Source organism: Ahaetulla prasina, chromosome 2 (assembly GCF_028640845.1).
Source record: "Ahaetulla prasina isolate Xishuangbanna chromosome 2, ASM2864084v1, whole genome shotgun sequence".
NCBI classification, from domain to species: domain Eukaryota; kingdom Metazoa; phylum Chordata; class Lepidosauria; order Squamata; family Colubridae; genus Ahaetulla; species Ahaetulla prasina.
This window is the reverse complement of record NC_080540.1, coordinates 204,901,917-204,916,186: the sequence shown is the minus strand read 5'-3', so window position 1 is coordinate 204,916,186 and position 14,270 is coordinate 204,901,917. Positions and strand designations below refer to the sequence as shown.

The window sequence follows — 14,270 nt, the reverse complement described above, 5'->3', positions numbered from 1 at the left end:
ACAAGAAGGGGATTGTGGGAAAGCAATATGGAGGCATCTGGGTGTTCCATCTAGGAAAGCAAAGGAAAAGAATTGGGATTAATGAGGAGGGAACTGTCCCTAAGAAAAAATGACAGGGAAGACTCACCCATATGGAGGCCATCTGCATGGATTGGAAGGGCAGCAAACAGGGGAAGGATCAGACAGAGCTAAGGCTGAGCAGCAACTGGCCCCATTGCCAACCCACTGCGTTCCAGACAGGAATTCCTGGAGTCACTTTGCGAAACAAGCAGGAGCAGCACAGGAGACAAATTGTTCTGGCTGCTGTGCAGAATTGTCCTGAGAGAGTCCAGGGCAGGGCATGCAATAAACCATGCCTGATTCTCATTCTGATTGCGTCTCAGCCCCTCCCATAAAGACAGAAAGATAGAAAAGCTGCAAGCAAGCAGGCAGTTGTAGAGGGCTTTCCCTTTTCCCTCCTCACTATGCTATAATTTGTAGCAAGTTGTCACAAGACAAGGAGGGGTGGGAGAAGATAAAAAACAGCAGTGGGAACAAAAAAAAGAGGAGGGGAGGGGAGGGGAGGAGAGGAGAGAGAGAGAGAGAGAGAGGAACTTCCAGCTACTGCTAAAAACTGATGAGATAATCCCACTCTCATCAGAGCGCGACTTTCTTCTTCACTATTTTTATCTTACTTCATTAGTTGATCATTATGGTTTTCACATCTCCTCCCAACTCATGTCATCTTTATTTATTTACTGAGCTATTGCTGTTTCTGGCTATATTTCCCTTGCTTATTTGGCCCCGATACAAGCGATTTGAATCCCTAATCCATTTACTTGAATTGCAGATAATTTCCTGTATGCAAAATTACATTAAAAATATTATATGTGCATTCAATAATAGGCCAAGTGCCTTTCCGCAGCAGGCAAAAGCCGAACCTGGAAGAAAACGCTGCATATGACACTTGGATCTTTGTTTGTTCCCTGCCACCAGACTTTGTTTGTTTGTTTGTTGTTTGTTTGTTTGTTTGTTTGTTTGTTTGTTGTTTGTTTGTTTGTTCCCTGCCACCAGACTTGAAATCCTGGGTTTAGAAAAATTAGAACTCCGCCGCCTTCGGCATGACCTGAGTATAACTCATAAAATCATCTGCTACAATGTTCTTTCTGTTGAAGACTACTTCAGCTTCAATTCCAACAATACACAAGCACAGAATAGATTTAAACTTAATGTTAACCGCTTCAATCTTGATTGCAGAAAATATGACTTCAGTAACAGAGTTGTTAATGCACTACCTGACTCTGTGGTCTCTTCCCAAAATCCCCAAAGCTTTAACAAAAGACTATCTACTATTGACCTCACCCCATTCCTAAGAGGTCTGTAAGGGGCGTGCATAAGAGCACCAGCGTGCCTACCACTCCTGTCCTAATGTTCCCTTTGATTGTATCCAATTCGTATGGTTATTTCATGCTTATACTTATATATACTGTTGTGTTTGGCAAACAAACAAACAAACAAACAAACAAACAAACAAACTATGTTAGGACAGGGGTCTCCAACCTTGGACCCTTTAAGACTTGTGGACTTCAACTCCCAGAGTTCTTCAGCCAGCTTTGCTGAGGGACTCTGGGAGTTGAAATCCACAAGTCTTAAAGGGACCAAGGTTGGAGACCCCTGTGTTAGGAAGTATAAGGGGCATGCATATATAATACATATATATAATATATAAGGGGCATAATATAATATAATATAATATAATATAATATAATATAATATAATATAATATAATTAATATATATAATATATATTATATAATATATTATATATATATATATATATATATATATATATATATATATATATATATATATATATATATATATATATATATATATATATATATATATTATATATATATATATATATATATATATATATAATATAAGGCGTGCATAAGAGCACAAAAGTGCCTACCGTTCCTGTCCTATTTTTTATTTATTTATTTATTTTATTTATTTGATTTTTATACCGCCCTTCTCCCGAAGGACTCAGGGCGGTGTACAGGCAAGATAAAATCAACAATACAATATACAGTTTAAAATGCAATTTAAAAAACTTATTTAAATTAGCCTGAAAATTAAAATTTGCCATGAACTAAAAACCCCATTTAAAATTAATAAAAATTTAACATTAAAATTCAATTTAAGCCAGCCCCGCGCGGATAAAGAGGTGTGTCTTCAGTTCGCGACGGAATGTCTGAAGGTCAGGTATTTGGCGTAAACCCGGGGGAAGCTCGTTCCAGAGTGTGGGAGCCCCCACAGAGAAGGCCCTTCCCCTGGGGGCCGCCAGCCGACATTGCTTGGCGGACGGCACCCTGAGAAGTCCCTCTCTGTGAGAGCGTACAGGTCGATGGGAGGCATGTGGTAACAGCAGGCGGTCCCGTAAGTACCCAGGTCCTAAGCCATGGAGCGCTTTAAAGGTCGTAACCAACACCTTAAAGTGCACTCGGAAGGCCACAGGTAGCCAGTGCAGTCTGCGCAGGAGTGGTGTTACGTGGGAGCTACGCGTAGCTCCCTCTATCACCCGCGCAGCTGCATTCTGGACTAACTGAAGCCTCCGAGTGTTCCCTTCATTATATCAATTTAATATAGTTGAAGCATTTTTTTTCCTTATATATATATATATTTTCTTCAAGATATGTTGTTTTATTTATGACAATGTCTGTGTATACTGTTGTGACAAAAAGAAATTAAAAAAAAAAGTCAGTGCACCTAGGTGTTCTAAACTTCCTAACACATTGTATCAAGGCAGGAAACAAAGCAAGATCCAAGTGTAATGTGCAGTAATTTCTTTGTCATTTATATTTCTTAGTCGTATGTGTGTGGGGCTATGCACACATTGCCAATTAGAATGAATATAAATAGACATAAAAAGAAAGAAGAAAAGCGTTTTTTTAGTACTACAACAAAAAACTGAACTGCACCAGCAACCTTTCATATTTAGAAACAAACAGCAAAAGAGATTGGGAGATTTAGAAATAACAAACAGTTGATAGAGAACTTTTCAGATTTCCCTGAATTCTTAATTAGAAACTGTGCTTTGAACTTTAAAGGGTCATGTCCCAAAAGACACCAAGATGCTTCAAACAGACATCTGTCCCAGAGGTGGAATTCAGCAGGCTCTGACCAGTTCTAGAGAACTGGTAGCGGAAATGTTGAGTAGTTCGGAGAACCGGTAGTAAAAATTCTGACTGGCCCAACCCCCATTTATTCTCTGCCTCCCGAGTCCCAGCTGATTGGGCGGAAGTGGGGATTTTGCAGTAACCTTCCCCTGGAGTAGGGAAGGAATGGAGATTTTACAATATCCTTCCCCTGCCACACCTACCAAGCCATGGCCACACCCACTAAGCCACTCCCACAGAACTGGTAGTGAAAAAATTGTAATCCAACCACTGGTCTGTCCCCAAGTACTTACAATTTAAACTGCACAACATGCCTCCATTAACTATGTTGCAACTAAGCCATGCAATTAGTGTTGCGGTAATTGGGAGAGTTTACTTAATGTAGTAAATTGCCCCATCCTCTGAACATATATTTATTGCCTCTTTGGCTGCTTTTACACCCTTTTAAAGGCATCAATAACACGATTCCTCTCTCAAACAGATTAATTTCTCTGCAGTGTAACTTTTTCCCATCTATCCGTGACAGCAGTTTACAATTTCATTTGTACCCATTTGTAACCTCCGCTGTTCACCGTGTACCACAAATCTTTCCCTCTTTTGATATTTACTCAAGCCTTAGCAATGCATCACAGTTGCCCTTGGGCATCTCGCCCAGCACATGAAAAGCTTTTGCTGGGACAGGCACCTAGATCTTGTGTAATCCTAGAAAAGTGAGTGTGTAAGTGTGTGCTTTGTTGTCTTGACCGTGGGTTATCTCGGAGTTCATATAACTAAACAAAAAACAAAAAAAACCCCGCACATAATTAAATGTCAATTCCGTTTGTCTCTTCATTGGAAGTAGTCTTACTGAGCAAAGGCAAAATAAATATTAAGGATTGAATTGAGGGTACAGAATCAGTAGCTATGTGCCTTTACAATGAGACAGAAAAGCTGGATTTCTCCAGATGTTCCTGAAGCACAATTCCCAGTCCTGAACATTACTATGGACTGGAGGCTATCCTTTTCTATGGTTTCGCAGTGCTTTAGACGTGATTGAGAAGTGGTGCTGTGGAATTTCTGATTCTTCAAAGCAGCCAGGTCTATTTCCAGGACCGCAGTGGTTGCAGGATGACTTTTCCTTCCATCACACAATGGTGGGGAAAAAATACAGCTGCTTTAATGTGTTGCAAGGAGGTGCTGGCTTCATGCTTTTGCTTGTCCCGGAACAGGGGTCTCCAATCTTGGCAACTTTAAGACTTGTGGACTTCAACTCCCAGAATTCCTCAGCCAGCTTTGCTGGCTGAGGTATTCTGGGAGTTGAAGTCCACAAGTCTTAAAGTTGCCAAAGTTGGAGACCCCTGTCCCAGAAGACCTGTTTCTAATTGAATCAGAAGCACTGCACAACTCCAGCAGATTAACAATGTTTAGAACAGGGGTGTCAAACTCACGGCCCATTGGCTGGATGCTTCATGTGCTGGCCACGCCCACCCCCGTTTTAGCAAAGTGGAAAAAAAGTCACAATACATCACATGATGACATGACAACGCGAGTTTGACACCCCTGGTCTACAAGAAAGTCTTACAATAATTAACCAGTGGAACAACTTGCCTCCAGAGGTTTTGGGTGCTCCAACACTGGAGGTTTTTAAGAAGAGATAGGACGGCTATTTGTTTGAAACGGTATAGGACCGTGATGGCGAACCTATGGCATGTGTGCCACAGGTGGTACGTGTAGCCATATCGGTGGGCACGCGAGCTCAGTGGGACCGGAAGTCGGAAAACGGGCCATTTCTGGCCTCTGGAGGTCCTCCGGAGGGGGGGAGACCGTTTTTGCCCTCCCCAGGCTCCTAAAAAGGCTCTGGAGCCAGGGGAAGAGCAAAAAACGGGCCTTCTGATCCCACCAGAAGTTGGCAAACAGGCTGTTTCCAGCCTCCGGAGGGCCTCCAGGTGGGGTGGGGAAGGCTGTTTTTGCCCTCTCCAAGCTCCTAGAAAGGCTCTGGAGCTTTGGGAGAGAAAAATGGGCCTACCAGGCCATTATGTGTCATGGGGGGGGGGAGTGTCGTGCGTGCATGCACGGGGCGCATAGAATTATGCCTGTGGGCACGTATGCGCGCGATCCTCCTCCCCCGCTCCTGGCACACAATGGCAAAAAGGTTAGCCATCACTGGTATAGGGTCTGCTGCTTGAACCTGAACTAGGTTGGATTAGAAGCCTCTAACTCTTCCAACTCTGTTATTCTGTTAAAAGTAAAACTTCTGCACTCCACACAGCTTTAGCAATAAAAGAATCTATAGAAAACTATAAATGATGATGTAGTTTGTTTAGGATAGAAGACTGGTCCAAGGCCAGCAAAGGTCAGGGTGATGCTACTTCCCTCATGCCTTACACAACCTGATTTAGTTAGGAGTTGAATCCTATCTTAATAACAGCAAAATGTATAAGGAAATATGATACATACCATTTTCAACAGCTTAATTTCTTACTTGGGCCTCTTTTGCTTCTCTGTGATACAGGCCCCATATTTGTTTACTCCTCCAAATGTACTCACATATTTTTTTTTTTTGCTGTTGTCATCACTGTCCTTTTGTTTGCCTCTAATCTGCTCAGCAACTCAAGCTTAAAAGTGAGCAAACAGCGTTTTATCATTCAGAGGGTAGGAAAACAGAAACAAACAGTGTAAACAACTGGATAGCAAAGCAAAGGGACAACCAGAATCGGCAATGACCCCATTGAACCAAAAGGCTTGACACGTGCCCAAAGGTAGAAACTAGTGGTGTAACCTGGCCTTGTCCCAAATGGTAGACAGGATTATCCAAGGTTGATCTGAGGATGCAGATTGTTTTACGGCATGATTTGGCTGAAGTACTTGGACTGAAACTGCCAAAAGCCCAGCAGATAGCAATACTAGATCTTGTAGACCAATATGGTGTGCTGTGATGGCCACAGTTGCTTTTGCTTCGCACATCTCAACCAATGGTGGGTTGCCCCCGGTCCGGTTCTATAGAACCGGTTGTAAAACCAGCGGGAGGCTCCGCCCACTGACACAAACGTCATTAAAAGTGATCTGTGTTCTTGCTGAAGAAAGTAGTCAAACTCTACAGATGACATTTATCCCCGACAAGAATTGCTAGAATGTTCAAGGGCAAATCTGAAAAATGCTGGAAATGTCATCAGATACCTGGATCATATTACCATATGTGGTGGACATGTGTTGAAGCAAAAAGATACTGGACTAAAATACACATGTGGTTGGAGAAAATGATCAAAAAACATACTGACTTTAAGCCAGAAGTCTTTCTGTTGGGAATTATACCTAAGATATATACTAGGGATGTAAAATATTTGATTGTGAATATTGTTACAGCAGCCAGGATTGTGTTTGCTAAAAACTGGAAAAATGAGAAGTTACCTTCGCAAGATGAAATAATTAGGAAAATGATGGAATGTGCAGAGATGAGTAAATTGACATTTGAAATTAGAGATCAAGAAGACAAGCAATATTATAAAATATGGGATTTATTTTACTATTGGCTAGATGGAAAGATAGGTTAGAAAAGATAATATAAGAGATATGTATGAAAGAGATGTTTATTTTGTGATTGCACAAGAAGATACGTTAACACCCATGCAGCACGCTGTAATTGTTTTGATGAGTTTTCTTTTTTTGTCAATAAATAAATAAAAAAAATTCAAAAAAAAAAAGCAAACAGTGCATGTGTAGCAGCTTCTATGCAAGCGGAGCACGAGTGCAGGCATGATGCGAACTGGTAGTAAAGATAAGTAGAACCCACCCCTGATCTCAACCAATTTCAGTCTCCTTTCAGTGTGGGAAGGTATTAGAGTTGTCTCTCCAAATGACTGATATTGAAGTATTACATTTTATATCCTGCGTCCATCAAAAATTCACTCTGGTATCGATGTCAGATTACAGGTAGTTCTCAGGTTAGGACCAGAACTGAGACCGGAATTCCCATCACTGTGATGCAATTGGAGTGTGCAATGTCATGTCATCATAATATCCCTTAGTGATGCCAATTCCTGCAGTCCCAGTTGCTGTTGTAACTTCAACACACCTGGCTTGTTAATCGGGAAGTGGTGGGAGTCCTAGGTAAGGTGCATGGGGTGGGTGGGAGAGACTAGAGAGATTGGTACAGAATGCACATGAATGGGGAATGGGGGCGGGGAGGGAGAGAGTATGCCAGTAAACTCGGAAAGGCCAAGGAAAGAATACACTGTGGCTCAGGGGCTTTGTGGTGCACCATAGCTCTGAGGCCTTTTGCACACTTAGAGCTATGGCACACCGGAATCCCCTTCGTGCTGCATAGCACGAAGCCCAGCCCCACCTCTAGAGCAGTGGTGGGTTTCAATTTCTTTTACAACCAGTTCTGTGGGTGTGGCTTGATGGGAGTGGCATCTCTTGGTGGGTGCGGCTTGGTGGGCATGGCAGGGGAAGGATACTGCCAAATCCCCATTTCCTCCCAATCAGCTGGGACTCAAGAGGCAGAGAATAGATGAGGTCAGGGCCAGTCAGAATTTTTACTACCGGCTCTTCAAACTACTCAAACTTCCGCTACCGTTCTCCAGAACTGATCAGAACTTGCTGAAACCCACCTCTGCTCCAGAGCCATGATGTGCCAGGAAGTTCCTTTGCACTGCATTAAGCCCAGCCCAGCCCAGCCCAGCAGCGTTACATAAAGCCCCTGTGCCCTAGGACAGGGGTCTCCAACCTTGGTCCCTTTAAAACTTGTGGACTTCAATTCCCAGACTAAGGTTGGAGACCCCTGCCCTAGGAAGCCCCAGAAATCCCAGTCCAGCCCCAGCTACAGGTCTCATCAGCAGGATCAAGGAGATGGCAAAGGTCAGCTTGGGCATCAGGGGCCACAGAGTGCAGGGAGCCAAAAGGGCATAGATGGAGCAGGTGGAGGGAGTTGAAATGCTCCTGCAGTTGCAAGTGTGGTCAGACTACCAAGCACCCAAATTTTGATGATGTAATAACAGGGGCACTGCAACGGCCGTAGCTTTGGAAATTGGTCATACGTTCCTTCACTCAGCACCATCATAGCTTCAAATAGTTGCTGAATGAATGGCAATAACCTGAGGACTACCAGTATTCTTGTAATAAGGTTGTTTTAAGTAAACAGGTCCTAGAGCTCTCATGTCAGGAAGTTAGGGAAGAAGCCAGGAACATGAGTAAGCAGATGTAGCATTATAGTTTACTGCAGATGTAGCATTATAGCGCTTTGCAGATGCTTGGATTACTACCCCTAAATCCCTGATCAGTAGTTACGCTGGCTGGACTTCCTTACTACAAAGGTGAAATAAATGTGGCCTAAAATCAGGAAGAAACAGGAATTAGTTAACAATGCAAGACATAATAGTAGGAATTTTGCATCTTTTATCGTATGATTGAAGGCCGACGATTGAGATGACCTCTGGGATAAACTCACAGTCGTCCTCCTAACTTCCTGGGGCATGCATACAGTGAGGAAATGTCCAAGTGCACATGTGAAATATGTCCTTTGAAGGAGGGTGGAGGGAAATCCCCACCTATGCCCGTGCAAGCTTTCCAGATGCTCTCTTGACCTGTGAAAGATCTGTAGGGAAAGCCATTCAGAGGGAAAGGATTTGAGTAGGGAAACAAGAGACAACAACATGTTATGTTCTCACCCGTTATGTGCTGCACGACTTCCAGCTGTAGCATCCCCAGGCAGCTTTTCAATGATGAAAGATTACTGGATCCAATCTATATCAGAGGTGGGTTTCAGCAGGTTCTGACCAGTTCTGGAAAACCGGTAGCGGAAATTTTGAGTAGTTCAGAGAACCGGTAATAAAAATTCTGACTGGCCCCGCCCCCATCTATTCTCTGCCTCCCAAGGCCCAGCTGATCGGGAGGGAATGGGGATTTTGCAGTATCCTTCCCCTGGAATGGGGAGGGAATGGAGATTTTGCAGTATCCTTCTCCTGCCACACCCACCAAGCCATTCCCACAGAACCGGTAGTAAAAATTTTTGAAACCCACCATTGATCTATATCAGGGGTCTCCAACCTTGGTCCCTTTAAAACTTGTGGACTTCAACTCCCAGACAAAGGTTGGAGACCCCTGCCCTAGGAAGCCCCAGAAATCCCAGTCCAGCCCCAGCTACAGGTCTCATCAGCAGGATCAAGGAGATGGCAAAGGTCAGCTTGGGCGTCAGGGGCCACAGAATGCAGGGAGCCAAAAGTGCATAGATGGAGCAGGTGGAGGGAGTTGAAATGCTCCTGCAGTTGCAAGTGTGGTCAGACTACCAAGCACCCAAATTTTGATGATGTAATAACAGGGGCACTGCAACGGCCGTAGCTTTGGAAATTGGTCATACGTTCCTTCACTCAGCACCATCGTAGCTTCAAATAGTTGCTGAATGAATGGCAATAACCTGAGGACTACCAGTATTCTTGTAATAAGGTTGTTTTAAGTAAACAGGTCCTAGAGCTCTCATGTCAGGAAGTTAGGGAAGAAGCCAGGAACATGAGTAAGCAGATGTAGCATTATAGTTTACTGCAGCTGTAGCATTATAGCGCTTTGCAGATGCTTGGATTACTACCCCTAAATCCCTGATCAGGAGTTACGCTGGCTGGACTACAAAGCTGAAATGAATGTGGCCTAAAATCAGGAAGAAACAGGAATTAGTTAACAATGCAAGACATAATAGTAGGAATTTTGCATCTTTTATCGTATGATTGAAGGCCGACGATTGAGATGACCTCTGGGATAAACTCACAGTGGTTCTCCTAACTTCCTGGGGCATGAATACAGTGAGGAAATGTCCAAGTGCACATGTGAAATATGTCCTTTGAAGGAGGGTGGAGGGAAATCCCCACCTATGCCCGTGCAAGCTTTCCAGATGCTCTCTTGACCTGTGAAAGATCTGTAGGGAAAGCCATTCAGAGGAAAAGGATTTGAGTAGGGAAACAAGAGACAACAACATGTTATGTTCTCACCCGTTATGTGCTGCACGACTTCCAGCTATAGCATCCCCAGGCAGCTTTTCAATGATGAAAGATTACTGGATCCAATCTATATCAGAGGTGGGTTTCAGCAGGTTCTGACCAGTTCTGGAGAACCGGTAGCGGAAATTTTGAGTAGTTCAGAGAACCGGTAATAAAAATTCTGACTGGCCCCTCCCCCATCTATTCTCTGCCTCCCAAGGCCCAGCTGATCGGGAGGGAATGGGGATTTTGCAGTATCCTTCCCCTGGAATGGGGAGGGAATGGAGATTTTGCAATATCCTTCTCCTGCCACACCCACCAAGCCATTCCCACAGAACCGGTAGTAAAAATTTTTGAAACCCACCATTGATCTATATCAGGGGTGTCCAAACTTGGTCCCTTTAAGACTTGTGGACTTCAACTCCCAGAGTCCCTCAGCCAGCAAAGCTGGCTGAGGAACTCTGGCAGTTGAAGTCCACAAGTCTTAAAGGGACCAAGTTTGGACACCCCTGATCTATATCCATAGATGACATCCTTTGCTACTAAGAGTAGAACTAATGAATGACTAGTCTATGGTCCAGTGGTGGGCTGCTGCCTGTTCAGACTGGTTCGGGCAAACCGTAGTTGTGACCTGTGGGTGGGCCCGGCCACCTGTCCCGGCGTTATACCTCCTATTTAGCTGCATTTTTAAAGCCACGTGCGTGCGTGTGTGCACAAGAGCAAAGCACATGTGTAGAAGGCCCCTGTCGTGTCCCACTCCTCCGCTGACAGCTGGGTCAGGGAAATCTGAATCAGGCTTGCCTCTGCAGCTCTGCCCAAAGTCCTAGCAAAGTCCTCAGAGCAGGCAGGAGACCAGTAAGTGACTTCAGCAAGATAAGTTCGACTTTTGCCTGACTCAGAGACTGCCAGAAAGTAGATCCTTTATATAGGCCATGGGGTGTGGCTCCATGACTCAGCACTCATTAAGGCCTGCCCCTCCCTTCCCTCTGTTGCCTCCGCCTATCCAATCTTCTGATGCGAGGATTACTCCAATCAGCTGTTGGGAATAAACCCTCCTCAGGCTCACATGCTGTGGAGGAGGGGGAGGGGTCTAGCTGCTCCGTTTGCCTGGGCATGGAGTCAGGGCTGGGGCCAGGAGGTGTTCCTTCTTCTGCAGTTTGTGTGGGCATGGAGCCAGGACTTGGGCCGGGAGGCATACATTCCTCAGTGTTCGGGAGCAGGTAAGAAGGCCCCGGCTGCTCTGAGGGCGGGCAAGACACAACAGCCCCTCACGTGGTCACATTTTCAGTGCTGGGGCGAACAGCTTGTTAATTCCTGTGCCACCCACCTCTGCTATGGTCCTTCACCTGTTGGATTCTGAATCCTTAGCTAGCATGGTGAAGAGTCAGCAATACAGGCAGTCCTCGACTTATGACCACAATTGAGCCCAAAATTCATGTCACTGAATAATTGGTTAAGTGAGTTTTGCCCCATTTTGCGACTTTTCTTGCCACGGTTCTGAAGTGAACCATTGCGGGTGTTAAGTTAGTGACCTGGTTGTTAAGTGAATCCAGCTTCCCCACTGAACTTTGCTCGTCAGTAGGTCGCAAAAGCGGATCCCATGATCCTGGGACACGGCAATTGTCATAAAGAGGAACTAGTTGCCGAGCATCTGAATTTGGCTCACATGACCATAGGGATGCTGCAATGGTCATAAGTTGAAAAAACGGTCATAAGTCACTTTTTTTAGTGCCGTTGTAACTTTGAGCGGTCACTATACGAACTGTTGTAAATCGAAGATCGACTTCTAATGGGATTTCTGGTTCAACAATATCTGGAACACTGAAAGATTCCCACCACTGAATGTGTCTTTCCAGGATTGTATGAACGCCTCCCCTCTCCTGCAGGAATTTACACAGCAATGATCAGAGGTCCTCTCTTCTATAAACAAAGGAAAGCATTATTATGTAATTTACTTTGTGTCCAGATGATTTTCCTGCTGCTCTACTAGAAAACAGGGAAATTATTACAGAATAATTTCCCCACATCCGAGAATCTCTAAATGGGTTGCACTACATCTGTCCATCAGCATAGTTAGAGGGGAACTTGGTTTGGGCACTATAGAAACAGAACAGGGGTGCTTGAACTGGAACAGCATTTCAGTTTTAGGTGTTTTCTCTGAATCAATGGGAGTTTCTTTTCACAGGAAGTTCTCAGTGTACCTTACACTGGAATATTGTTTATCATTGACTGATAAGACAATCTAATCAGTGTTTGTTGGGTAATAATGTTTGTTTAGATCAATAGCCCTCTACTCCCTGGCAAAAGAAGAACATTTGTTGCATGAAACTTAAACCAGCTGACCGTAACATTTTCATACAGCTTAATTTTCACAATTGCCTTATCTATGAGTCATCCAGGGATGATCTATTTTTCATAGTATTTTGGTTAATTTGGGGATATTACTAGGGAATTATAGTAAAGAAAATGTATACTTGATTATTCATGTAATAACTGCGGCTAGAATTGTATTTGCACAGAATTGGAAAGGTGAAGAGATTCCTGCAGATGAAAATGTGATTAAGAAAATATTGGAATGTGTAGAAATGAATAGATTAACACTTGCAATCAAAGAAAAAGAAGAATCTGATTATTACAATATGTGGGATTTATTTTATCAATGGTTAGAGAATAAATATGGAAGTAATCTATAAGAAAGTCAAATAAGTTAAGAAGAGAAATGATAATAGATATGTTAAGTATTAAGCCTTAATATTAAGATAGGAGTAGATATAAATAATTAATATGGTGGTAAGCTTTAACTGTTATGACACAAAAAATTTGTACCCAGATGACACACTGTTTAATGAATGATGGAATGTTTTGTATTAAAAGAAAATTAAAAATTAAAAAAAAAAAGCCATGGAATGCGGTGGGGCTGGCTTTCCTTAGGGCAGAGGCAGAGACAGATAAGAAATGCTTCCTGGATCCCGCCAGATTTAATAGATGGGATCTGGCACAAGCCAACCCATTGTGACTAAATTATTCCAATTCAGAGTTAAATTATAACTGTTAATAAATCCAGGGTTCTTATCTTTCCCAGTATTTCTGCTGATCAAAGTACTATTGTTTGTGCAATCAGTTGGCACTATTCCTGAATAGCAGCAGGCTTGGGAGATGCCTGAAGTTTGCAGAAGTATCCCCAAAATGGAGGGGGGGGCGGTTGAGGTACAGAGGGGGGACTTTAAAAACAGAGCTTGTACAGTAGTTATGGGTTTTTGATGGATTCTGGAGTTAGTGGAAGGGGGAAGTATTTTATTAATTCAATGTATACTTATTTTTGCAACAGCCAGGAGCAAAGACCTCAAAAAGAGAACCAGATGAAATAAAAATCATATCAGATGCAATCCAAACTTAGAATCACATAAAAATGTCCTAAAGACTTATTTCACCGACTCGGGAGGCTTGACTGAATGGATTTGCCTTGAAATTTTGAATAGCTACACTTTATACACTTCAAAGTTTTGATGCAATGTGTTCGTGTCAAGCAATTCTTGGAAACAAGTTTAAGAAGAGCCTGGTGGCATTCTTGTGTAGCTATTACTCATCTCAAGGGTGTTATGCAGAAGACTCTCTTCATAATTGCTCCCTTCACCTGTATAAATACAACCAACCTTCACTTGCAATATCCTTGAAGGAGAACAGGGCAGTGGTGGAATTCAATTTTTTTTTACTACCTGTTCTGTGGGTGTGGCTTGGTGGGCGTGGCTTGGTGGGTGTGGCAGGGAAAAGATACTGCAAAATCCCCATTCCCTCCCCACTCCTGGGGGAAGGATACTGCAAAATCCCCATTCCCTCCCCACTCCTCAGGGAAGGATACTACAAAATCCCCATTCCCTCCCCACTTCTGGGGAAGAATATTGCAAAATCTCCATTCCCCCCCACTCCAGGGGAAGGATATGGCAAAATCTCCATTCCCTCCCCACTCCAGGGGGAAGGATACTGCAAAATCCCCATTCCCACCTCACTCTGGGGCCAGCCAGAGGTGGTATTTGCTGGTTCTCTGAACTACTCAAAATTTCCGCTACCGGTTCTCCAGAACCTATCAGAACCTGCTGAATAGCACCCCTGGAACAGGGGTATTTGTAGATTCTTCTGAAAGTTTCTCTTAGTTCATTTAATATATG

At 43.5% G+C, this 14,270-nt stretch overlaps 1 long non-coding RNA gene across 1 annotated transcript in view; it reads right to left on the bottom strand.

The window, feature by feature from the left end:
• The window catches only part of LOC131192603 (uncharacterized), an 80,867-nt gene extending 80,500 nt beyond the window's left edge, over positions 1 to 367 (bottom strand). Inside the window, exon 1 of the long non-coding RNA XR_009153763.1 lies at positions 128 to 367. This is a non-coding gene — a long non-coding RNA (uncharacterized LOC131192603). The remainder of the gene's footprint in view (positions 1 to 127) is intronic.
• Positions 368 to 14,270: the final 13,903 nt, after the last annotated feature.